General features: G+C 49.3%; 1 long non-coding RNA gene across 2 annotated transcripts; it reads left to right on the top strand.

Moving 5' to 3' along the window:
• Positions 1–25,381, top strand: LOC112655199 (uncharacterized). 2 transcript variants are annotated; one of them, XR_003133582.3, is made up of 3 exons: positions 1–1,440; positions 2,085–2,239; positions 19,924–20,273. It is a non-coding gene; the product is annotated as an uncharacterized LOC112655199 (long non-coding RNA). The 2 variants fall into 2 exon arrangements; XR_003133583.3 differs by lacking the exon at positions 19,924–20,273 and adding an exon at positions 24,346–25,381 and having other exon boundaries at positions 12–1,440.
• Positions 25,382–27,314: the final 1,933 nt, after the last annotated feature.

Genomic DNA, 27,314 nt, shown 5'->3' with positions numbered 1-27,314 from the left:
ACATTTCCTCAGCCCTCTTTGGCACATGAGAAATCCCAGAGATGGCTACAGGCCCTGGGTGAACGCAGATGTTGGCAAGACACTAGCTGAAGAGCTCACCCTGGAGTGTAAATGATCTGAGAGTCGAGACAATGATTGGGCCACCTGAATGGGAGACCAAACAGGGTTCATGGCCATGTCTCGGTGTGGGGGGGAGGGGGTCTTCAGCAGCAGCCTGAGTCAGCAGGGAGGATCACAGAACCCTGGGAGAGGGCACAGCAAGATCCCTTAACTACTGACTTCGGCACTGGCCACCGCTAGGAGTATCTACTGCCGTGGAGACCGGAAGGGCCCAGAGAGGGGACCGGTGACACCAGAGGGACGCCCAGCCACACTGGCCTGAAGGATGAGGCACTCCCACTGCTTACCCAGAGGCCGTCCTGGAGAGGATCAAGGGAGGGAGAGCGGAATGGAAAGAGTAACTATCTAAAGCAAAAAAAGACTCAATTGCCCAAACGGATTGTTGAAAGCATTGGAGTGGACCAAGCTGACCGGATCAGAACCAGGTTCGATACTTACTCCCAGGGCTTCCCGTGTGCACGCGTGCTCCCGCGGACACGTACACACCTACAAAGGCACGCCGGGCTCTTGAGAAAGCTCAAATGTGCTATAGAAAGTTTCTTTGCACGTCGCGTGGAGCAATCTTTAAAGTCCTCGCGGGTGCCGGCGGGGCAGGGAATTAGGCTTCGGTCTCTCCGAGGGACCCAACTGCGCATACGGGGTCTCCCGCCCGGTACAGCCTTCCGTGCTCGGGCCAGGCTCATTGGGCCTGGAAAAGCCACATCAGCTGCACAACCCACCTCCGAGGGTCTGGTTGTCCCTGGGAGGCAGAAGTCAGGAATCTTCACACACTCAGCAAGATCTGTGAAGCAAGAGGGGGTGCGTGGGAAGGTGGGGGGGTGGTCGTAGCATTTGCCCCTTTCATCTCCTTGGGCAGTCCCAATGTCCCTGCCCCCCATCTCGGCTGTATCAAGGCTATGTGCGTCCCCCTGTCTTTCCTGGCCTCCTCTGGGATGCCTCCTCTGCCATGACAGTTGCTGAGGGTTCCCCAGGGCAGGTAGAAGCATGATTTGCTTTTCAAGCTCTACCCACTTATTGATCTCCTGTCTGAGAAATGTCAGCAGCAGCCAGGAGCTCTCCCTGCTAAGGCACTTAGCTTGGAAGCCTGTGGTATCTGCCTGCATAAACCCTCCCGCCTCCTGCCTCTCTGGCTTTAGAACTATCCCCACCCCCACCTTGGGAAAAGTCTTCTAAGATGAGATGGCAAGAATCAAACAGAGACGTGCTTTGAACACTGGGACGGGAACCAGATTTAAATTGGGCAAAAGCCGGGAGCTCAGAGCGGGTGCAATTCCGTTCCTGCCATCCCTCCCCCTCTCTGCATCTGGTTGCCGGGAGCAGGTAAGGAAATCTCCCCCAGGAGGCTGGCTGGGGCAGGCGGTTGGCCCAGGAGTCAGAAAGTGGGGCTCTGGTCCAGGACCTGGGCAGATAAAGGCAGCCCAGTATTTCAACCGCCACCCCCCCCCCCCCCCGCGCCTGCTCCCCGCACCCCGGCTCCGGTACCATTTAAATGCAGGATTGTCAGGAGGGGAGGGGAAGAGAAAGAAACTGTGTGTTTAGTGGTTAAACCTTTTAAAGTTTAAGTGCATAAACAGGGCCTTCTCCGTATCTGTCTATAGCAATTCCCATGACAGTTACAGCAAAATTACAGAAACTGGGTCGTTTATATAACCCTTTGTATTGTCAAAGCACATTAACTGTCTGCTTTCCTGCACCCTGCTGAGCTGTCTTCAGCTGTCAAATCCCCATACCGCAGCTCAGCACACTGAGGGTAAAGGTCTCTGGCAGTGCCCACACAGGAGATGCCAGACCCTCAGGGGCGGCAAAGGTTTCGAAAGGGAGATTTCACATTTCCTGTGAGCACGGGTCCCGTGGTTTAAAATATACCGAATCCTCGATTTTCCAGCCAAATGCACTGTCACCTGGCTACTGGCTTGCTTCCTCCCAAAAGGGCAGACATGACGTTTGTCTTTTATTATGGACAGGGTTGGAAGGGCTTATCCATCTATGCATTCACTTGATAAAGAAGGATTTATGGAATGTTTTCTACGATGCTGGGACTACGAATAACCTGTACCGGCCACCATTTTAAGGACTTCGCACATACTGACTCCTTTAATCCACATGTTAACCCTGCGAGGTAGGCACTATTATTATTATTATCCCCATTTTACAGATAAGGAAACTGAGGCACCGAGAGGCATTGTGGATGCTGTGGTGTACTGCCCAGCTGTCCCTTCAGGATGGGGGCTCTCATTTCCCCTGCTGCTGGGAGTGTGCAAAGCAGAGTTCATAGTAAAGTTTTTTTTAAAAATAGAAATTGTATATATTGAAGGCGTACGTTATTTAACACCCTCCCCTTCCAGAAACTGACCCAAGGTCATGTTCTCTTCCTGGCATGCAGCCCACATTCAAGGACAGGGTTATATGGGAGGATAGAGCCCCTCTTGCCTCAATTCTTCAGGACAACTCTGCAGGGCCACCCCGGCTCTTCCAACCCCCCACCCCCACCCTGGAGTGGGGGCGTGACCTGAGGTCTCCCTTGGCCCAGTTCTGCCTCCTTTACCTCCCCAAAGGCACCCCTCAACAAACCTCTTGCACTCACATCTCCATCTCCATCTCAGAGTGTTTCCCTGGGATCTCACCTGAGGTAGGCAATCTCCAGCTCCCGTGGCTAGCGAGCAGTGGGTGGCAGATGTAGTTTTTACCTTACTCTGCTGCTACTGCCTCATTTACTGGGAAACTTCACTCGGCTCAAGCCCGGGCCTGGCACTTGATCCACAGCTTTTGACTCATGGAATTCTAGCGCTGTCCTAACATAGGGGCCTGAGAGGTGCTAAGCAAAGGGATGGGGGCTTCAGCAGGATTTGAGTGTGGGTCTCTCTCTCTGCTCCTTTGACAGCTCCAGCCCTGGCCCCAGCCATCCCCTGTCCACACGACAAATTCTACCTCCCAGGGTTCTTTCAGCTTCTGGAGAGGTGTCACAGGGAAGGCATTATCACCTCCATTTTGCCAGTGAGAAAATTCAAGTGCAGCTAGGTTAAAAGGATTTACCCTGCTGGCTGTTAATACAGCAGAGGCTCGGACCCAGGTCTCCCAGTTTCTATTGCCTGTGTTAATGCCCTGTCCCCTTCCAAGGCTTTAGGTGGGGAGCAGGGCAGGACATTCTTCTACGTAAGACTTTGGCCCTGCCCAGGCAGTGGTGCTGCATACAGCCACATCCTGCATCTCTTTCTCTCTGCCTGAACTCCAGGGCTCCAGAATTCTGAGACTCCCGGCTGTTGTCCTGCTGCCGTCAACGCTACCACAATCCCTGCCGTTAGTAAAGTCCTTGCACACACAGTCCCTCTGTCCCGGTTCAGCCTCCATGTAACCCTGTGAACCAGGTAGGGTGGTTCCTATGATTGCCATTCCCCAGAAGAGAACACTAAAAAACATAGGGTAAGGGTCAAATCACCGGCAGGTCCATGGCAGAACTGGATTTGAACTTAGGTCTTTCCATTATGACCAGTCCAGAGCTCTTTCCATCCTGCCCTGCCCTACTTGATCTCCCAGCCACTTCCTTTTTCCCTGGCTCCCTTCTTGTTGTGCACAAGTGTATCAGGCCGTATATTCCTGCAGGAAGCAGGATACCAACTGGAAGGCAATAATGTGAGCGGTAGGGCTCTGAGACACTCCCCAAACTTGAAATGCTCCCCTCTAATACCTAAAATTCCACCACTGCATTTGGCCCCAAGAGACTAATCATTGCCTTTTCCCTAGAACCTTCTTTTGACATACAAAAAGCAGCTGGAACTCTTCTACACTACTAATGGGGATATAAAATGGTTTAAAAAAAAAAGCAACCTTTGGCCAAGTTGGGTAATTTCTTAAAAAGTTAAACATATGCCTATAATTCCATGCCTGGGTATTTATTTACCCAAGAGAAAAGAGTCCAAAGACTGGTATTTGAATGTTCAGAGCAGCTGAACTGAAATAACCCAAATGTCCATCAACAGGTGAATCAATAAACCAATTGTGGTATATTTATATCTTTCCGCAATTAAAAGGAACAAACTATAGATATGGGCAACAACATGGATGAATCTCAAAAACCTGATGAGCGAAAGAAGCCAGATATAGAAGAGCGTGTATTTTAGAATTCTATTTACACAAAGTCCTAGAACAGGCAAAACTCTATGGTGATAGAGGTTGTAATAGTGATTATCTTGATGGGAAGATGTTTTGACTGGAAAGAAGCACAGGGAATTTTCTAGCGAGATGGAAATTTTCTTTATCTTGTTGCAGTAGTGGTTACATAGCTGTATGCATTTGTCAAAACTCTTCAGGACATAAAGTTAGAATAGGTGCATTTGGTATGTTAATTATATATCTGCAAAGCTGACAAAAATCAATAAGTCGCTGACATGGTAAGTGTGGTATTCTTGCCCTGGGCTCTCTGGAGTGTCTGGCATCCATAAAACGACACGTATCTGTGAGCCTAGGTATATTTTACAGGAGAAGGCTCTCATTTGTCCTAGGTTCTACTCCTACAAGAATGTGTAGCTCAGGGGAACCTAGGTGGCTCGGTCGGCTAAGCATCTGACTTCTGGTTTCAGCTCAGGTCACGATCCTGGGGTCGTGAGACCGAGCCCTATGTCGGGCTCTGTGCTCAGCATGCAGTCTGCTTGAGATTATCTCTCCTTCTTTCTGTTTCTCCCACTCATGCTCTCTCTCTCTCAAATAAAGAAGTAAGTAAGTAAACAAACAAACAAACAAACAAATAAATAAATCTTTTTTTTTAAAGAATATCTGCAGTTAAAAAAAAAGAATATCTGCAGTTCACCTAACATAGACACACAAACAAAGCACCTCAAATAACCATTCTGTGCAACAAGTCCAGCAGATGGTTTCCTTCATAGAACTTGAAAGCCCATGAGGGGCTGGATTCCAAGGGATGCAGGACATGATGGAAAGGGGGGAAGTTCTAAAAGGGGTATAAGCCCAATCTCATGCTGTGGAAGGGAAGGAAGCAGGGGAGGGCCAGGTGTAAGCCTAAGGGTCCCTTGGAACTTTCACCTCCCTTGACAATCACACGGAGGAGAAGCCACAACCACTTGGGTATCTACAACTTACACAGGTTTGAAATCACCATCTTCTCATGCCTGTTTAAGCCACCACAATACAGTGAAATCCTATTATCTGCCATATACCCTTGTGCTGACAGATGTGGGAGGGGACTGGGGACACCATCAGACACACCTCATTTCCTTGGGAACCAGGGAGCTTGAGAAACTCTGTCCCAGCAAAAAGCCTCTTTGGACAATCATCTGAGCACTCCAGACTTCGGCTGGGATGGGGAATGGGTCGTGCCGGAACAGCACCCGGTGTAGGGGCCCACGGGAGCGTGCCCGTGGGCGCACGTGTGCACACCAGCAGAAGCTAGGCCGACGGTTCACAAGATATTTCAGAAACTAGCAGCAGCAACGGCACTTGGGAAGTTGAAAAGATGAAACCTGTGAATCAATCCAAGTACAAAGCTCTCAGTTTCTAATTCGGTACCTGTTTCCAACACCTTGCGACGAGTCAATCTGTGCAGAACCTCACGCTCTTGGCATTTCTGATACTCAGTTCTAGGAGGATGTGGTAACAGCAGGTGCCTAAACCATTGATTTCTTTTAAAAGATCCTACGCCATCAATGACACTGAATCTGCTCGTGCAAATATTCAGGAACTTTTCAGTGTCCATACTTGGAAACACTCAGTAAGAAGCAAAAACTTCTCTGCCTTCTATAGGCTACAGTGGAAGCAGACCCAGCTAGTACTTTTGTTCATTCTTTCAACATTTATTTATCAAATATCTAATATGTGTGTCAGGCCGTGGGCACATGGGAGGAAACAAGACCAAAAGACCCTGCCGTCTTGGAGTTCACATTCTGGATGATTAATGAATAAATAAATTACATATTGTGTTAAATAACGTGATAGGGAAAAACTGAAGTGAGGAAAGGCAAAAGTGGGGCTGCCATTTTAGATAGGGTGGTCACGGAAGGCCTCACTGAAAAGAAGACAGTTGAGTGAAGACTTACAGAGGTGAGGAAGTCAGCTCTATGAAGAGGTAGGAAGACAGCCTCAGGAAGCAAGACCAGCCAGTACAACAGCTGTAAAGCAGGAACAGACTGAAGTATTAGAGGAACAGCAAAGAGGCCAATGTGGCTAAAACCAAATGAGCAAGGGGCACTAGAGCAAGATGGTACTGGTGAGGTAGTAAGGCCAGATCGTCTATGTCCCTGTGGGCGATGGTAAGACTCAGACCTTGATCCTGAGTGAGACAGAGGGTTCTGAGCAGAGGAGGGACTTGCTCCAACTTGGGTTTTCAGTGGATCATTTGGGCTATTCTACTAAGAATAGGCTAGAGTAGAGGTAGGGTGGGGGAAGAGTCTGAATATGAAGATAGATCAATAGAAACTATCCAGTCTGAGTAACAGACAGAAAAAATACTGAAAAAAAATGAATAGAGGCTCAGGGACCAGTGTGGTCTAACATTTATGTTTATGAGACCAAGAGGAGAGGAAAAAGAGTACAATGCCAAAAAAATATTTGAAGAAATCATAGCCAAAAGCTTCCCAAGTTTGGCCATAGGACATAAACCTATGTCTTCAAGAAGCTGAGTGAACACCAAATAGGATAAACTCAAAGAAAGCCATGACCAGACACATCACAAATTGGTGAAAACTACAAAAGAATAAAAATTCTTGAAAGCTGCCAGAGGAAAAACAATGCATTACCTACAGGGAAACAACAATTTCAGTGACTGCAAACAGTTGACAGAAATCATGGAGTCCAAAAGGAAGTGGTACTGCATTTTTAAAGATCTATTTACTTATTTGAGAGAGAGAGAGCGAGAGAGAGCAGGGGGAGGGGCAGGGGGAGATGGAGAGAGAGAATCTCAAGCAGACTCTGTGCTGAGCATAGTGCTTAATGCAGGGCTCCATCTCACCAGCCTGAGATTATGACCTGAGATGTTTAACCAACTGAGCCACCCAGAAGCCCCCAGCACAGTATTTTTAAAATGTTAAAATAGAACTGTCCACAAAATTTTAAATTGAGTAAAAAATAAATTTCATGAATAAATGAAGGTGAAATAAAGGTATACTCAGATGATGGCAAATTAAGAGACTTTGTCACCAGCAGATCAGCTTGGAAAGAACTGCTAAACGAAGTTCTTCAAACAGGAGGGAAATAATAACAGAAGGAAACTTGGAATATCAGAAATATGGGGAGAGCAACAGAAATGGTAAACATCTGAGTAAATGTAATAGATCATTCTTCAATTTTGAGATATTTAAAATACATTTGGCCATTGAAGGCAAAAATAACAGCATCTTCTAGAGGGCTTAGTACATGTAGATGTAATACATAAGAAAAATATAATACAAAAGGGGAAGATTACAGGACCATAAATAATGGTAGATTGTGTATGTTCCAATTGAAGTCGCAAAATATTGATTCTAAGTTGATGATGGAACATTAAGTATATATTTTCTAATACCTAGAGCAACCACTAAAATAACCATATGAGATATAGTATAAATCACACTAGATAAACTAAAGTCGAATATGTTCAAATAACATTATGAGTGAATACACTATGGTACCTTGGACTAAATCTCAGAACAGGAAAATGAGATGAGTAGAAATATAAATAAAATGAAATACAAATAAAGTCTGGAGTTCAATTAATAATTATGTAGCAATTACTGGGTTCATAATTTTGACAAACATATCATAGTAATGTAAACTTAACATTAGAGAAAACTAGGTGAGGGCTATATGAGAATTCTGTATTATCACTGCAACGTTTCTGTATGTTTCTCAAAATATAAGCTGTACTTAGAAAAAATGTTCAAATAACCCAAAATTGGGCAAGAAAAGGGAAATAGAAGAACAAAAACCAGAAGAAAGAGGAACTGAATAATAAAATGATAGAATTAATCCAAACATCAATAATTACATTAATATAAATGGCCTAAACACATCAGTTAAATGAAAAATGATCTGAATGGATTGATAAAAGAAAAACATGACCCAAATATGTGCTATCTACAAGAAACTCATATCAAATATAATGATACAGGTAGGTTAAAAGTGAAAGGACAAAAAAAAAAGATGCACCATGCAAATACCTATCAAAAGAAAACTAGAGTGGCTCTATTAATAGCAGACAAAGAAATCTCAGAGCTAAGAAAATTACCAAGGATCAAAAGGGACATTACATAACTATGAAAGGATCAATTCACCAATAAGACATAACAGTGCTAAAAATGCATGCACCTAACAAAAGACTTTCTACCACACGAAGCAAAAACTGACAGAACTGAAAAGAGAAAGAGACAAATCCACAATTATAGGCAGAAACTTTTCAACACCTGCTTCACAGTATTAGATAGAACTCGTAGGCAGAAAATCAGCAAGCATATAAAACTGAACAATGATGCCAACCAACTGGATCTAATTGACAGTTATAGAATACTCTACCCAACAACAGGAGAGCACAGTTTTTCCAAGTGAACATGAAACATTCAGTAAGATAGACAATATTTTACAAACCCTAACAAATTTAAAAGAATTGAAATTATACAAAGTATGTTCTCAGACCATAATGGGATTAAAATAAAAATCAATAATACAAAAGTAACAGGGAAAGCTCCAAATACTGGGAGAGTTAGTCACATACTTCTAAATAATCCTTGAATCAAGGAAGAAATATCCATAGTAACTTCAATATATTTTGAACTGCACAAAAATAAAAATGCAACATATTAAAATTTGTGTGATGTATCCATGGCTGTGCCCAGAGGGAAATTTATAGCATTCAATGCATACATTAGAAAAAGAAAGCTCTCAAACAACCAATGGCTTTCATTTTAAGAAATTAGAAAAAGAAGAACAGCATCAATCCAAATCAAGCATAAGGAAGGAAATAATAAAGAACAGAGATCAATGAAACAGAAAACAAATAAGCAATAGGCAAAATCAATGAAACCAAGAACTAGTTCTTTGAAAAGATTGATACAATTGGTAAATCTCTAGCAAAGCTGACAAAAAGAGAGAGAAAACATCAATTACCAATATCAGGAAGGAGGAAGAGAATATAATTACAGACCCTGGAAACATTAAAAGGATAAGAGAATAATACGAACAACTCTGTGCATATGAGAAGGAATGGACCAATTTCTTGCAAATCATAAACTAGCAAAACTCACCCAAGAAGAAATAGAGAACCTCAATCATCCTTTAACCATGAAAGAAATTAAAGATGTAGTTAAAAACCTTCCAAAAAATAAATCTCTAGGCCCAGGTGGTAAATTCTACCAAACATTTAAAGAAGAAATAACATCAATTCTATAAAAAATCTTCCTAAGAATAGCAGAGCATGGCATGCTCCCCAACTCATTTTACATGACCCTCTGATTCTAAAGCCAGACAAAGAGAGCACAAGAATAAAGAACTAGACCCTAATATCTCTCATGAACATGGACATACAAATCCTTAAGGAAATATTAGCAAATTGAATCCATCAATACATAAAAGCATAACACAACCAAATGGGATTTTCCTCAGAAGTGCAATATTCAAACATGGATAAATATAATTCACAATGTTGACAAGTCCAAAGAAGAAAGAAACCAAAGATCCTATCAACTGATGCAGAAAAAGCACTTGATAAAATTCAATATCCATTTGTAATAAAAACTCTCAGCAAACTAGAATTAGAAGGGCTTTTCCTTGACCTGACAGAGGGGCATCTACAAAAACCCTGCAGTTAATATCATACTTAACGATGCAAAACAGAATTCTTTCTCCCTGTGATCAGAAACAAGGCAAGGATGTCCATAATTACTCCACCAGTTCAACACCAGTGGATTAGGCAGTGCAATAAGGCAAGAAGAAGAAATAAAAGCATATATATTGGAAAGGAAAAAATACAATCCTCTCTATTTGCAGGCAATGTGATTGTCTACACAGAAAATCCCAAGGAATCTACAAAATAAAACAAAATCTCCTGGAACTATAAGTTTAGAAAGGTTGCAGATATCAGTTCGACATACGAAATGAAACTATAAGTCTGTGTACTAACAATGTTCCACTGTAAACCACAATTTTAAAAAGGAATACAATTTATAATCACTCCAAAAGAATGAGCTATTTAGGCATAAATATTACAAGACATGTACAGGACCTATTTGCTGAAAAATACCAAGTAGTGATGAAGGAAATCAAAGAGATCTAAAGGAGTTGGAGAAATGGAGTGATGTACCATGGTCATGCATTGTTAAAGTTCACCATAATAAATATGTCAATTCCTCACTAAAATGATTTATAGATTTAATACAGCACCAATCAAAACCCCAGGAGGATTTGTATACATATAAACAAGCTGGCTCTAAAATTTATATAAAAAGACAAAGGAACTAGAAGAGCTAAAACAAATTTGAAAAAAAATGAAGAATAGAGAAATCATAGTTCTCGATTCTCAGACTTGCTCCATAGCTCCAATAATCATGATGCAGTGGTATTGGCAGAGGGACAGACATAGATCAGTGAAACAGAATAGAGCGTCTGGAAATAAACTCATGGTAGCATGGCCAATTGATTTTTGATCAAGTTGCAAGGAGTGAGTGCTGGCCCCTTTTGGCATCTTGTGGTCGGCGTAGAGGTGGGCACAGGGAGCCTTGTACTGAAGGGACTCTCACTCTCCCCTGGGCTCCTGAAAAGAGAGGTATGGAGCCCCTCCCACCGCCCACAGCCTTTTCAGAAGCTGGCACCAAGGTACAGACAAGAGGGCCCTGGCCTGTCTGATGAGGAAGGAGGAGCTGTGTGGCTGGAACACAGGGAGCAGGGGGGAAGGAGAGGAGGTGAGGACAGAGGTCATGGGGGCCAGACTCAGAGGGCTTTGTTGGTCCCTGGGAAGACTTGAGTTTTTGCCCTGAGATGTACTGTGAGAGGGTGTTAAGCCAAGGGAGTAATGTGACTTAGCCTTTTAAGGGCTCGTTCTCCCTGCTGGGTTGAGAAATTATTGAGCAGGGGGGGATGGGAAAGAGCAGGAAGACCAGCTGGGAGGCTGCTGGGACAGTTCTGAACATAATTTGAAGGTATAGGGTATGTGTGCATGTGCATGTCCACGTGTGTGTGTGTGTGTGTGTGTGTGTGTGTGTGTGTGTTAGGGGTTATAAGAATTTCTTAGTGTTGCAATAAAAAAGAGTTTGAGAAACACTTCCCCAGGAACAATTATATTTCCCCTGTATTCTGTTTGCTTGAAGGCCAACTCAGAGGTCTTGTAACTGCCTCAGACCTCTCAGTGCCAGAGAATTGAGAGGACGTGCCCACTGTGGGTAAGGTGAGCAGAGGGCCACTGCTTTGACTTCCTGGGAGCCTCTGACCTTTTCTCCTGGGGTCTGTGCAAGAAGTGGCCCACCTCAGCCGGCCTGCTGGATGGCTTGACATCACGAGCCCAGTCAGACTTTGGTAGACTGGACCCACTCAATGGCAAATGGCTACATTTCTTTTTCTTCATTTTCTAGATAAGAAAATTAGGCACAGAGCACTATGGCAGCGTGCCCAGTATCCCAGATGATGTTGGTGGCAGTTTCGGTTTCTGTCTCCTGCTCAGACCAGGCATGGAAGGTGTTCGGGGCCAGTGGCCACCTTCTGCTTCTTCAGTGTCCCTTACTGATCTTGTCTATCTAGACAGCCCAGAGGCTTTCCGTCACGAACCAGGCCAGCTGTGCAGTGGCCAGAGTGGCGGGGCAGGGAGTCCATGCCCTCAAGTGTTCTGCTTCTCAAGGAGTCCCCTTGACTGCCTCCTCGTAAGCTCAGGACTTCCTGTGGCCCAGGCAAGGAAGGAGGACGCAACAGCAGGAGCACCCAAGGCAGCTGCTGGGAAACATAGCTGGGGGTATGCACCTACTGTTATTTCAATTCTTAGGCTAAAGAGCTCAGCTGTGTCCCCTCCAAATTCATACATTGGAGCCCTGATTCCCAGCACCCCAGAATGTGACATTTGGAGACAGAGTCTTTACTGAGGTGATGAAGTTAACGTGAGGTCCTCTGGGTGGGTTCTAGTCCTGTAGGACTGGTGTCCTTATAAGAAGAGGAAGTTGGGCAACAGATCCACGGAGGGAAGATCGTGTGAGGACACAGAGAGAAGACGGCCATCTAAGAGCCAAGGGGAAAGGCCTGGAACAGATCCCTCTCTCATGGCCCTCCCACCCTCAGAAGGAACCAACCCTGGGGACATTTTGATCTCCGACTTCCAGCCTCCAGAACCACGAGGCGGGACATTCCTGTTGTGGATGCCACCTTCTGTGGTCCATCGTTACAGCAGCCAGAGCCAACTAATAGACGAGCCACCCTGTGTTTCTTAGGGTGCAAGCCAAGGCGTGACAAGTGTGGTACCCCCACCCCCTCAGTCCTGCCCCCATTTAGGGGCAGCCCCAGGAAGAGCAGGGGCTGTGGGGAGTAGAGAGGCCCAAGCTGAGCACTTCCAACAGCCCCTGCTCCCAGCTTCCCTCCTATCTCGCCCACTGCCTCCCTGAGCCAGTCGCCAGGGGCTACGGGAGACCTTTCCAGGCCCTTCTGCACTGCCTGGAGGAGACGTCACCATTGTTCCTCTGGCATCTGAAGGCTGCTGCGAGCAGGGGACAGGGGAGGAGCTGGCCCAGAGGGCCAGCCTTCTCCCCAGGACTCCGGAGCCAGGTTCCCCTGGGGTGGCCCCTGGAGCCTCCCCCACCATCCTCACTGGGGAGCTAGAAGAAGCCTTAGTCTGTGGGTGCACCTGCTTAGCCCTCCTGGAGGGGAGCTGGGGGCGGTTTTCAGCACTCGCACCCTTTCCTCTCTTCCTGTCTGTCTTTTTTTTCTAAATAAGAGAAGGCAGTTCCTTCGGCACCAGGAGCGAAAGAGAGGGAGGGAGCCGAGCAATGAAAGGCTCCGAGAGTGTTACACATAACAGTGGGCGTATTTTATGGAAAGCAGCCGACAATCAGTGTTTGCAGACGCCTTTTATTTTATATTATTTCCTCATCTGTTCAGCTTTCTTGGGCGGGAGCCAGAAAGTTAATATTCTCAGTCAAAGTCGGTCTTTTATCTGTCAGGTTCAAAATGAAACCAAGCCGCTGGGGTTTTAAAGCGTCTCAGCCAAAAGGCAAACACACCTTCTCAGCAGCTCAGGCCCAGGGGCTGTCACTTGGGCTGCCACCCTTGCCAGCAGCTCCCGCGGAGGCCCTATTACTGGGGCTTTTGACTGGGGCGGGGTGGGAGGTGAGGACCTGTGACTCCCTCCCCAGGACGTGGGTCACCCCTGGGCTCCTGGCCTGCCTGCGGCCTTCTGGCGTCATTAGCACCTGAGCATGGTGCCATCAGTCGGTGCCCGAGGCACCTCACCAGGCCTGCAGGCTCGAGGGCAGTTCAGCCAGTTAAAGGGGCAGAGGAGACGAAAGGTCAGGAGCGGTGGTTAGCCCCTGCCTGAGCCTACTTGGGCTCCCGCAAGGGCTGTCCAGGAGAAGTGGTCTGAGCAAAGCCGTGGTGCCTTCAAAACATGCCATCAAGTTCTGTGATGGGCCCCCATGACGAGGTAGGAGCCCAGCCCTCCACCCTGCAAATGTGGGCCGGCTTTCGGGACTCACTTCGAGCAAATAATTACAAGAATAACAAAAAGTGATGCTGTGTGATTTCCGAGGCAAGATGATAAAAGCCGATACACCTTCCATCTGGCCCTCGCTCACGGGACGGCCACTCGGGAGCCCCAAGCTGCCATGGAAGCAATCCGGCTGTTCCGAGGCTGCCACGCTGGACAGACGACATGGGCAGCCCACACAGAGAGACCCGGAGCCCAGCTGTGCTGCCCCGAGTTGTCGGGAGTCCTCCCAGCCCACGCACCAGAGAGAAGAAGGCTTTGAGATGTCCCCACCTCCGGCCATGTGACTGCAACCACAGGAGCAGTCCCAGTGGGGAGCTGCCTTGCTGAGCCCTGTCACCCCACAACGATCGATCGAAGCTGGGTTACACCTCTAGGTTCGGGATGTTCTGTTACACAGCAATAGATGTCCAGCGCACTGGCTTTCTCCCTTCTGATTTTGTCTCCTCCCAAGCAAGGCTGGAAGGTGGGGTCCTTTCCATTGTACGAATCCATCCCGGGCGGGACAGGCATAGTGCAGGAATGGGTCCCTGACCTGGGGCCTAAGGGCCTGAATTTCGGTTCTGATTCTTCCCGACATACCACCTTGGTCCACTCTCTGGGGGTCCACTATGCTCCTGGACCTCAGTGTCCATGTCTAATAAAATGGAGCTGACAGATAAGAAGAGCTTCATGGAGCTGTTTGAGAAGGGTCCATTGAGGCTGTGGACGTAACAATGGGACGTCTAAAGGCCTTGAGATGTGTTTCCACAAATGTCTCATACCTCCCCGTGGCAAGTGTATGCAGAAGGATACATGCAACACAACCTAAACTGAGTCTGACGCACCTGGCACACTGAGGGGAAAGGGACCCTTTGTAAAATATAAGAACTATTTTGAAGCTCCTTCTTCTTTGTACGTTCTCTCATAGTGTCATGGGGGCAACCAACGAAGCCATTCAGGGAAGCCCATGGCTTTTGCGGCCGTCTCTGTTACGTGCCAATCAAAGTGAGGGCCTCTGCAATCAATCTGGGGCCTCCCCTGGGTTTGGAGGCCCCCTAAAATGAGGTGGGGCACCCCTGGATCTACGGCTCCAGGAGCTGCTACCCCCCACCCTGTGCCCATTATCAATTACACCCCACCCAACCCCAGACCCAGCTGGACTCAATAGCATTTTCAGAAACCAACTGAAATTGGAAATAAGCACTGCAGGGGGGGCTGGGGAGGGAGAATTTGGCCTCATGCTACATTGCCCCCACATTTAGCTTGGACCCAGACTTCTGCTCGTCCCCCCTGAGTGTTCCACCCTGGGCACCAACCCCTTGGCACTTCTGCGGGCCTCTCCCTTCCTTACAATATGGCTTCTGCTAATAAAGGCATAAATGCTGCAAAGCACTTATTACGGTAATATTATCTTTATATTATCCCAGCATTACCAGGCCGTGCGCAGGGGCAGGGGAGGCGGGAGAAGCTCTTCGGTGCTGTCAGTAATCGGAGGAAGGCAGTTTAGTTTAATGATAATGACTCGCGCTTACATAGCTGCCCTCATCCCAGAGGACCCTGGAGCACTTTACAAACACACTCTCACTCTGAGCCTCTCTAACCAACCTGAGCCGCGCAGCAATGCTTATAAATAATATATCCTCTGAGTGCCTCTCTATACTGCAAATGCATGATATAAATATGTATAAATGTAACAAATATGATTTTTGCATGTTACATTTATAATCTTTAAAAAAAAATTGGTGACCCATCATGGGGGCGCAGCCACAAAACAGACTCATAGGATACCAAGTCCAATAAACATCGATACTGTGCAGCCATTTACAACAGGTACCAGCCCCGGGCCTTTAAAAGCTAAGGAAATAGTTCAGGGTCTGCATTCATTGGGTTCCTCTTTCACTGGGAAGGTCATTCTCAGGTCAAGTTTGTTCAACAAGTTCCGGCTTGGGGTGCTGCAAATGCACAGAGAGGGACAATCCTGGGTGCCCGCCAGGGCTGAGTCTCAAATGTTGACGCTGAGGCTGTGTGATTATGGGTAAAACAACAGCCCTATCTGGGCCTTATGTTATATCCTTAACATAACCAGATCGAAAGCTTTATGGTAGACTGTGGTATTGTTCCCAATCTTCTGGTCCTTGCTCGACTAAAATCATACATTTGTGCCCTTCACTGTGTGAATCTGCAGGATTTCACATTGCAGTAGGCAGAGTTTATTTCCTCACCCCCTGGATTTGGAGTTTGGCCATGTTTTCTGATTACTATTGCTACATAACAAACTTTCCCAAATTTAGTAATGTAAAACAGAAACCATTTTATTATGTTCATGTATTCTGTGTGCCAGGAATTTGTTTAGGACACAGTGGGGATGGCTTGTCTCTCTCCCATGATATTTAGAAAATCCACTGGAAAGAGCTAGCAGTCTGGGAGTGACTCAGTGGCTGGAGGGTGGGATCATCTGCAGGTTTGCTCTGTCACACGTCTAGAGTCTGGGCTGGGCTCACCTGAAGATTTGGACAGCCGGTGGGCGAGCCCACACAGAGTGCCCCAGCATGGCAGCCTCGGAGTCATCAGGCCACCTACATAGCAGGTCAGGGCTGCAAGTGCAAGTGATCCAGGGGCATGGTGGAAGCTGCGTGGCCTTTCACAACATAGCCTTGGAAATCTGTGTCACTTCCACTGTCTTCTATGGTCAAAGAAGTCATGAGCCCATCTGGACTCCAGGTCAGGAGAATTAGACTCCACCTCTTGATGGGATGAATACCAAGGTCACGTTGTGGAGGAAGAGTGTGAGGTGGGCTATACTGTGGCCATCAGAATGGGTTTCCTGTGCTGCATAACAAATGACCACACTCATAGTGGTTTGCCACCATGTGAGTCCCCACCATTTCTGTGGGGCGGAAGTCTGAGCACAGCTCAAGTGGGGCCTCTGTTGAATTCTGTAAGGCTACAGTTAAGGTGTCAGCCAGACTGTGATCCTTTCTGGGCCTTAGGATCCTCTTCCAAGCTCATGTGGCTGTCGGCAGAATTGCCTTCATCTGTGAAAGGACCACACTAAGCCTGGGAAGGGTCCCTGGTAAAAACATGGGAAGGTGCTTGGGCTACCAGAAAGAGCAACGTACATCATCCTTAACTTTCTCCCAGCTAGACTGCAAAACTCCCAAGGTTGGGGACACAGTGTTACATTCACTTTGAACCAAAGAACCTAGAGCAGAACTATGCACATGGCTGAGTCTCAAAGAAATGCTGGCTCAGGGCTGGCCACACCGAGGAATGGAGAGATGGACGAGGAATGAACACTGGAGCTCCAAGGAGAATCTGAGACCCTAGCGAGGAATATGATGACAGGGGAGATATTTGGTACGTCGCTGTCACTAACATAGGCATAAAATCTGGCCACTGAGATAAAACAGAGCAACCTGATTTTATCTCTGCATTCTTGAAGACAGACTGAATGTCTCTGGGGGAAAGGTGCAGTGTGGTGGTTACAGCAGGGCCCCTGCAGCCAGACAAACTTGTGTTTGAAGTCCGGTTCAGCTGTTTTCTAGTTAAGTGACCTTGGGCAAGTTGTTGAACCTCTGAGGCATCAGGTTCCACACTGATGAAATGAGGCTTACGAGAAGGGTGCGTGATACCGCTCTCCTGGTAGATGGCTGTTTACCATCAGCCGCCGTTATGACAGGCATGGAGGCATCATGTGTGGGGGCTTGGGCTCCAGATCTGTGCTGCCTGAGTCAAAGCCAGGCTGCCGCACCCCTTCCCGGACGTGTGACCCAGCACAAGTTATGTAACCTCTCCGGTCCAGCTCTTGCTTGTATGTAAAAGAAGGGTAACAATTTTCGGTGCTCTGTAGAACACCTGCGGGAATAAATAAGATAATACGCATAAAATGCTTAGAATAGCACGTGGCCCATGTCAAGTACTAGATGGATATCAGCTCTTGTTGATTTGCTACACCATCTGCCTTGCTTCATTCTTCTTTTCCTCCTCCTCCTCCTTATCCTTTTTCTTCTCCCTGTGCCTTAGGGAGATCCCTCCAATTCCAATTCTTTGCTTCCTAGATTCTTCACAATGGACCCTAAGATGGGTCAGGACCTCCCTGGTTCACTTTAATAGGCATTTAGCCAACAGGTCGGGGAACTGAGCTTTACCCAGCACTGCTCCTCTCTGTTCTTCCGCTAGCATCCCGCGGCCACTTTCGTGAACTGCACCTCCCTCTACTGAGTTGTTCAAGCCAGTAACAAGGAACCGAAGCTGCTTACTTCCAACCAGCTATCAAGTCCTATCAGCTCTGCTGCAAAGTCTGGAATCTGTCCTCAGCTATCCCCCTCGTGATACCCCTGGTTGATCCCAGCCACCATCATCTCTCACCAGGACAGAGCCACAGTCCCTAGCACTACTCACTCTTGCCCCCAACGACCCGCAGCCAGAGTAATCTCTGTCACTGTCCTACTTAAAACTTTCCAGTGGCTTCTGACTTCACTGTGCACAGAATCCAAACTGCTTAGCACGTCCCTCAGGGCGCTGCACCCAACTCCCACCATCCTCACCATGGATCCTTAAGGAGCCAAGCCCTTTCCTGCCTCAAACCTTTTGCATCTGCTATTTCTTTTACTCAGAATGCCTTCCCCGTTGCCCCAACTCCACCTCAGGAAGATTCTACATCCTTCATTCCTCAGCTTAATGTCACACCTGGAAGGAGACCTCTCCCATCTAAATTTTGTCCCTTTGTATCTTCTTTGATCTCCTCTTTTGTTCCTTTGTAACACCACAATTCTTAGTTAATTCTTTGTGTGTTTACTGGACTTCTGACCTCCCCCATCATCAGCCTCTCATGGTCATGAAGGCAGGAAGGGTGTTCCTAGCCTAACATATAGCTGGCTCTCAATAGATATTTACTGAATGAATGAAAGCATCTTCAGGTTCCCAGGTCCTTTATGAACAGCTACATCGAAGGCTGATAGCAATTCCTACTGAGAAATGGGCTCAGGGAGGCAGAGAGAAATTTGGCCAAGGTCAGCCAGCTGATGAGGGGCAGAAGTAGGAGCGGGACCCAAGCCCTCACATTCCTCAGCAGCTTCTCTGTTGGACACTGGCCTGGTACAAGGTATGTGAAGTGGGCAGACAGAAGCGAGAGAGAGAGAGAGAGAGAGAGAGAGAGAGAGAGAGAGAGAGAGGTCTGTGCCCTCATGTGGGGTGGGAGTGAGGATGGGGGTTCACTCTCGTTCTCTGTTTAACTATGGCAACTAAAATGGTATAGTCCAAGGTGGTAGTGCTTGCAGATCCCTTTTTGGGGAGGGACCCACAGCCCAGCTGCAGAGAGTGCTATCCCTAGACTGTCCCTCCTCCTTCTGCTCTCAGCTCTCAGGCTCTTCAGAGACAGCTCAGCTGCTGAGGGCCGGGCCTAGTAAACCTTCCACATGCTAAACTCCATCCCAAAGCCTGCTTTCTGGAACACCCAGCCGGTGACACCCAGTATCCTAGACCTTCCCATCACCTACTTAGCTTTTGTACTTTAGTCCTGTGTTTCTGCAAGGGTAGCCCCACCCCCACCCCACCTTTGTGTCCCCGGGACAGGATAATCCGTAGCTTCCTGTGGAATACTCATTCCAGCACAAGGGTCCTCCAATTTGAGCGTGTAAGAAGACCTGTTAAAACAGATTGCTTGGCCCCATCCCCACAGTTTCTGATTCAGTGGGTTTGGGATAGGGCCATGGGGATGTGCATGTCCAACACAATCCCAGTGACACTATGCTGCTGTCCAGAGATCATGGTCTGAGGACTACTGGTACCAGGCAGTGAGAAATAGAAAGAGATGTGGTTCTCGGCTTCCTTCTGGCCTCTGCGGCCCCTTGGCAAGACAGCCCCACAAAGTTCCCTTCCAACTGGGAATTTACATTCAATTATGTTTAAATCATCAACAAGAAGTCTGGCCTGAGTAGACCCTTGGCTGGCCAGAAGAATGAACCTGAGTATGCTCTCCTTTCCTGCTGGCCACCTCGAGTGGTCATCTGGCCAGGCCCTGACTTCTAGTCCTGGTCTGCATGAAACTCCCTGCTGTCCCTCCTGAGCCCCGGGTTGCTCAGAAGGCCCTCTCCCCAGGCACGTGTGCGCTAGACACTCTGGGCCAAGCCGAGGAGCGTTCTAATCTACTCCCTCTGTCCCTTAAGCTGGAAGTCTCCAGAAGAGTGACGAAAAAACAGCCAAGAGGTGGGCCGAGGCTCAGGAAACTAATTGAAGAACGACTCCTCTGCGGGGCGTTAATACCTTGCAAAGAAGTGAATCTACTGGCATTTTTTTTAGAGTTTAATAAAAATATATATGCACCGTGAGAAAATCACAGCAATAATTCCTTGCACCTTTGTTCCAAGAAGCCCAAAGCACTCCCCATATATTATCATATTCATTATCCTATTTTCTTCACGTTTCTCATTAATTTTTTTCTGAGGTGATATATTAATATGAAATTCTAAATCACATTAAGGAGACCACGAGCCCCGCTCTTTCTGCTCACCCTAACTCCACCTTTCTCTTCTCCCCTTTCCATCCATCATCCTCAGTACCCCCTCCTGCTCCCACCCAGGGGAGGGTAAGTGAGAAGCTGGTAAGCAGCTGATGGGGGCAGGGGTAGAATATTCGAGAAGGGCAGGCGTCAAAGTGGGCTGCTTTCTCATGCCCCTTCCCCGGTACCCCTCCCTCAGCCCCGGACTCTGATGCCCCTCGGGGAAGGGAAGCTGCTTTGCAGCACAACTCCCCCTTAATGGGTGTAAAACCTATTCCCCCCACTCCACCCCCCCCCCACGGAAGAGGGAAAGAATCAGGCTCATTACAGATATTATCATGCAGCACTTCATATTTCAAAGAGCTTTATAATCGCTAATTAGTTATTGCCAGAGAATATGGAAATGGCACCTCGCTGGAATCCCGCAGACTGGGGGCCAGAGTTCTGGAGTGCTGCAAGCAGGTCAGCCCAAGTCTGAGTCTGGCTGCCTGGCCTGGCCTGCCCGGCTACGCAGGAAGTGTGGCCAGCCACAGGGCAGAAAGCACGAGGCTTTTAGTCCTGGCTAGGGCAGTTCTGAGTGGTTGCCCACCCCCCCCCCCACTGGACTGCATTCTGTTGCTTAGGGGTGCCTGGAGATGTGCTAATGCTCCGGGTGGCAAAAGAAAAGAGGTAGCTGAAAACTAACCCAGATTCTCAAGCCAGAAGAGGCAATGAAGCTTATCCTTCCACTGTGCTGAGTTCAGTTCCCCAAACGGTGGCTGGAACGGGCCTGGGGTTTGTACCCCGGGTATGCGCCTATGCACAGCAGTGGTGATCCCTCTCCGGAAGCCTCCTGAAGATCGAAAGGGCACATAGGTGCTCAGATCAGCTTCTGAAGCCCCTTGTCCTTATCCTCATCTCTCTGAGGAACGGCAAACCTGGGGCTTACGTGGACAGCAAGGGCAAATCCCACTGCCCCCCTACCCTGGCCTGTATCCACTCCATCCTACCAAACTCCACTTTCAGAGACAATTCTGGAAGAAGCTTGAGATCTACAGTGCTAGGGGGAGAGCTACAGCTCTCTCCAGAGAAACAAGGGGCAAGGAGCTGGCTCATTCACCCCGGATAACCTCAATCTCGTTTGAATCTCATTATAAATCTGCTCAGAAGCTGGAGTCCGAAGGGCCCTCCAGGAGGTGGGCCCTGGTGAGGCTGACTCTGGCCTTGTAGGAGGGACACTGTGCCAGCTGAGGGGGGTAGGATGCAGGGACCGCTGGACTCTAAGACTCGCCCCTAATTGTTCCTGTAAATGGGGATTGGGAAGGATCTACCTGAAAGAACATTCTGAACAGGGCAGCAAAAGTTTTCCTTCTAGCAAAGCATGCTTACACAGGTCAGAAGTGAGCGGACCGAAGTCTCAGCTGGAACTTCCGCCAGGAGCCCCCCTTCCCACCCCACCCCCACGTGAGGAGCTCCAGAGCGGCTCCAATTCCCAGGGAATGATTGGAAATCTCACACACAGATGGGACTTTTGTTTTTCTGGCAACAGGACGTGCGGAGGCCGCCTAGTCACCTTATTATTATACTTGCCCTAATAACTCCAGTGCTTGGGCCACAGTAGAGCACAGATGAGGACATTGAGGGACACGGCGCCGGAATTAGGCCTCTGTCTACGCCTCCCTGCCAGCAAGTGCCTGCAATCCCCAAGACTGCATCTGAGAGAGTCGGTTTGCTGCTGCTTGCTGGCCAGTTACCCATCAGAAGCCATTTGTTCTTAGCACCGACCTGGGCTCTCAAAGAGCCCGATGTGCCCCTGGCCCTGGTTTCTCAGCACCCCAGTGAGACAGAGAGAGAGAGAGAGAGAGAGAACCCCTCCCCCTTGCCTCCACAGTCAATGGCAGCCCTCATAATGAGAAGGCCGTGAGGTCCGGCCTGTTTGGCAGGGACAGGGGTGTGGGGGTGGGGCACTGGACCACACAGAGAGGGCTCCCCAGGCCTTCGGCACTAAGCGCTTATGCAATCTGGGTCTTCCCAGGACATGACAGCCGGCCCTCCTTTCTCCCTCAGCTTCGTGCTGAGGCGACCGGCTGGGAGGTCCTAGCCAAAGCCTTCATTTCCCATGTAACTGGCCCTTCTTGTCTCCCTAGCACCCCTCCCGGGCCCTCCCCTCCTTCTTTCCTGAGGTCTCACCAACAGGAGGCAGCGGCCCTGCCCTGGAGAGCCGTGGGGAAGTCTGCCCTCCCTCACGATTCCTTGGTCAAAACGGCTTCCCTCTCCCTCCTGCTACCCAGAAGGGCCATGAGGTTCCCCAGTCCCAGGCTTCTTTGTCAGCCAGACCCCTCCTGACACTCCAGGCGGACACGACACACCTCCACCGGGAAGGCCACCCAGATTCTTGCTTCTCAGGCCTGCAGGCAGCTGCAGGGTGGGGCCTGTGAAGCTGGGGTGCACCCAGCCCTCGGCTGCCCAGCTGTCTGGCTCCAGCTGCCGGGACAACCGAGGGCCGACTGAGCTCGCTTGAAACCTCCTTTCCTGCTCTGCTAAAAGCAACTCGGCTCCCCATTACAGACACTGCTGAATGTGGGGGCACCACCCCCACCCCCACCCCCAGATGCACTCTCCTTCACATTCCCACAAGCACCTCCCTGGCACAGGCGTGCACACGCACTCACACACACGCTCCCAGGCACGTCTGGCCCTGTCCTCAGCCTAGTGATACCTCCAGCTTTAGATTTTAATTCTTTTACAACCGGAGTAACTGTAATTGAGTCGGGAGTCAGGACCGGAGATGACCGTGCAGGGAAAGGAAGGGAGCCATGCCTTCTGCCGCCCCAGTTGCTCTCCCTTCGGACTTGAGATGGGGAGGCTGGTAGGCCTGCAAGTGGGAAATGGGAAAAAGAAAGGAAGGAGAAGGAACAGGAGAAGGAGGGGGGAGGGTGGGGAGGAGGGCTGAGGGCAAAGTGGAGTGGGGAGCATTGGCAGGCAGACCTCACAGCTCTCCTCCGTCTGACCCCAGCAGGGGGGCACCACGTGGGGAAGGCACAGGGGTGGGGATCAGGTGCAGGACCCGCTGCAGGACCCCAGGCCAGGAGGGTACTCACCCTCTGCAAATCTCAGTTTTCTTATCTCTAAAGTAGGGGGTAACGATGCTTGGTTTGTAGACGTGCAAAGACATTTGTAAAGAGCCTGGAATGGAGGAAGGGCCTCAACAAATGACCGCCCTCAGCACAGATACCTAAATTTTAAGGGATTTTGGAAGGTGTCGATTCTTAGCCCCATTCATAGTGGACTACTTAGGGCACCTGGTGATGTGCTTCTTTCCTTTTTTAGCAAACCGGTGCCCTTTGTGACTCCGGTTGTCCAGTCCCCTAGGCACTAGTGCAACAAGTGGCGAGTACCACCTGCTGGGATGGAAGAGTGTATAAGGCACATGCAATGGCCCAGGGTGGCTCCCAGGGCAAACCCCCAGAGGAGAAGAAAATGCAGATTTTTTTTTTCCTGCTCTTGAGGAGATAGATTTCCCATGGTTTGAGTTTGGGTCAGAATCACCAGACAGGACCAGAGACACAGGAACTTGCAGACATACCGCCCATGGATGCAGGGTAAGGGTAGAAAGAAACTTCCAGCTTTGTGGCCACCTGCCCCAGAGAAGTGGGACTGCCTTCCTGGCTGCTGTCTGGAGAAAGGAGTTCTGGATTGTTCTCTCTTCCATTCTCTGAGCCTCTGGGGCATCCCGAAGAGCAAAAACACTAGTGAGGTTTACAAAGCTGTCAGTATAGTGGTTAACGGCCCAGACCCTGGAGCCAGACTTCCCGCGTTTGAACCCTGGCTCTGCAGCTTCCCAGCTGTGTGACTTAACTGCACTGTGCCTCTGTTTCCTCGTCTGTCAAATGGGGCAATTTAGCACGACACCACACATGGTAAGAGCTCCTGCAAATGTTGGCTCTGATAATGTTTATGCTCCTTGGCCAGTTGGTCTGCATGGAGAGCACCTCTCAGGGGAAAGGCAGGTCAACCATGACCTTTTGGTCCATACAAAGAGCCAAAGGGCAGCGAGTATGGGGCTGATGCATGACGACTGTCATCACAGTTTACTTTTATCTTCTTGCAGCCACACGGTTCCGAGGAGGATCCGCTCAGTGCGTTCCTTGCTTAGCCGTTCTCTGGCCAGGGCTGCCTGGCTACCGGGCTGCTCCCTGAGTCAAGATAAATTGATCCCGTCCAGCCCCCCTTCTCTTCCACCCAGCTCCTCCTCTGCACCTTCCCCTGAGTGAGACCAACACACTGCTGGAGGTGGATCCAGGTACCACCTGCAGGTCGGCTGGGGCTTCTGCAACCCGGAGTCCTTCCCGCTGCCTTCCTGCTTCCCCCACGCCAGAGGGCCAGGGAGGAGGCACTGCTCCAGCCAAGGACAGACCTTGGCTTGTCTGGGGGCTCAGGTTGAGGGTGAGGGGGGGTGGCAAGGAAGGAAGGGAGTAGGAAGGGGGAGGAGATAAGGGAGAGGGCGGTGATGGGGCAGAGACAGAGGCAAGGGAAGAAAGCCGAGGTGCAGGTGCGAGAGAAGGGAAGGGAGGGGAAGGGAAGAGGAGGTGAAGGTGGGGAGAGGAGGCCAAAATGGGACTAAAGCGGGGAACAGGACGGAGGCAGGGAGAGGAAGCGGCAGGAACAAAGGTTTAAGAAGACAGGAAAGCTTTGGCTCTGCTTCCTGTCCTCTATGACTCCAGTGCCTGCATCCCGGCACGTGTGCACGTGCATAGACACACGCACACACATGCACATGCACACACGTTCTCTGAAAGCATTTGTCAAAAGAAGCCATACAAAACAGAGAATAAGGGGAAAAAGGCTCTTGAGAAAAGCTAGGTAAATTAGAGTCCTGAAGTGGCGCATCCTGACCTTGGACATCTAAGTGGCTGGAGACAAAAGTCCTGGCCCATTGCCAGGCAGGACAGGCTCCCAAGGAAGTCAGTCCAAATTTAAATCTCTTCTCTGTCCAGGAGGTTTCGCTGGTGATATGATGTCAGAGCAGGTGGCAACCTGCCCTGAGCACTAGCATATTTATAAAGTGGGTATGATTTCAATGTTTGCTTTACAGGGATGTTAAAATTAAATTAGGTTAAACAAACAAATAAAAGAAATGTAAAGGCCTTGGTCTCAGTGGTTGTGATCCGGCGTTTCACTTAGTGCCTGTAGGAAATGCTGTTGGTCCCCTACCTGGGCTGGCCACCCATCCCCCAGCTGCTAGGTGTTGCCTGACACCCACTCGGAAGGGAGCCTTCTTACTCCCAATGCTGGGCAGATTACCAGCCCTGTCTCCTAGGGCTATTGGCAGGCAGTGCCTGTCTAGGGGCGCAAAGTGGGGGCGGATACACAAACCCACTCTCTTGCCTCAGAGTGGGTAACTCCACAGTTCCCTGCTGAGTCAAGACTCCAGCGGAACCCATACCTGCTCAGCTTTTCCCTTACCCTAACCTGCTTCCCTCGTGGGCTTCTCCCGGGAGCCCGGCCTCCCTCGACAAATCACTTGCTTCTCAATTCCTGTCTCAGGCGCTGCTCCTAGGGAACCCCACCTAAGACGGCACCTCCCTGAGGATTAGTTGTCAGCATGCTCGGACCAAGGACGAGCCTAAGACTGGGGACAGGGGCCCCTGGAAATAGGAGGGCCACACCCAGCCCTGCTGTCACCCAAAGGAGCCACATCCAGCCAGTTCCATGAGCCTTTGGCAGGTTCTAGGCGGCAGTAGGCTGGTCTTACCTGTCCTGGGAGGATTGGAAGAAAGCTGAGTGGGATTCAAATGGCATAAAATAAAAACAAGCTGAAAGGAGTGTCCCCCAGGGCTAGGGTCTGCTGGGACCCCAGCAGCCAGCAGCCCCAGCACGCAGAGCTGATGGGGTCCCTCAGACATTGCAAAATGGCCACTGAGAAGCCTGCAGGTGGAAAGGCTGGTAGCGGGGGGGGGGGTGAGGCTGCTGATCTTGGGGGCTTGGGGGCATGGGGGAGTTTGGGAGTAATTTAAGGGATGAGAAGGAGTCAGGGCACACTTGAATGGGGGAGGTACCCACAAAGCTTCCATTCTGTGTGCAATTAGTCTAGGGATGCCCTCATTTGCATAAGGTTCATAAATTTGCATAAAATTGCTGGAGGCCCTAACCACCGGTACAGAAAATAAAATAACATGAATCAATTAGCGGGACTGGCTGCGATTGGAGCAAGCCTGGTGTAAAGGAATCTCCCGTTCCCTCGGAGCGCACAGTTGGCTGGAAGGAGCCCCAGTGCAACCCCTCCACGGGCTTGGCTGCTCCCGGGGGCCCTGGGAGGGAAGGCCTGCCCCCACCCCATCTGCCACGGGATGGGGCAGCTCCCACAAGAAAGTGGGGGCCAGAGCTGGGGCACAAGAGCTATGGAGTCAGCACCTGAGCCAGGAGATACCGGAGAGGCAGGCAGGTGGGAGGAGAGGGAAGAGGCACAAGGAGGCCTCATGGGTAGAAGGGTGTGTGAGGACAGTCCGGTGTGTGCAAAAGGAGGGATGCTCTTCATTCCAGCTGCCATGCTTCCTGAGGGCCTTTATTGCCTCTCGCCCAGGGCCACATATGCTCTCACTTGAGTGTCATTGCCGGTCAGGGGACACTGGCATAATCACCCCATTGTAGAGATGTCCCGGAAGCTCAGTACAGATTTGCTGAATAAATAACTGAGGGAGGAATAAATAACTGAAAAAATAAATATGTGGGGAGGCTAAAGTCAAGTCGAGGATGTCATGTGACAGTTCTTAACATGTTAAGAGTGAACTGCAGGATGCAATTTCCTTGAAGGAAGGAAAGAAAGAAAGAAAGAAAAGAAAGAAAGAAAGAAAGAAAGAAAGAAAGAAAGAAAGAAAGAAAGAAAGAAAAGAAAAGAACGAACCCAGCCCTACCCTGGGAGTCCGGAAAGCTGTAGCTAAGCCACATTTGTTCCCCATCGTAATTCCTGCGAGGTGGCCTTTGGATCCTCTATTGGCCTTGCCACGTCCCGCCTCTCTGCTTGACCACCCCTCTGAGCCCTGCCCGGCGCTCCGGGCCCTCTGTGTCCCCCACTCTGGT

The sequence above is a fragment of the Canis lupus genome, chromosome X (genome assembly GCF_003254725.2).
Source record: "Canis lupus dingo isolate Sandy chromosome X, ASM325472v2, whole genome shotgun sequence".
In the NCBI taxonomy this organism is placed as follows: Eukaryota; Metazoa; Chordata; class Mammalia; order Carnivora; family Canidae; genus Canis; species Canis lupus.
The sequence above is the reverse complement of the archived record's forward strand: the minus strand, read 5'-3'. Positions and strand labels throughout refer to the sequence as shown.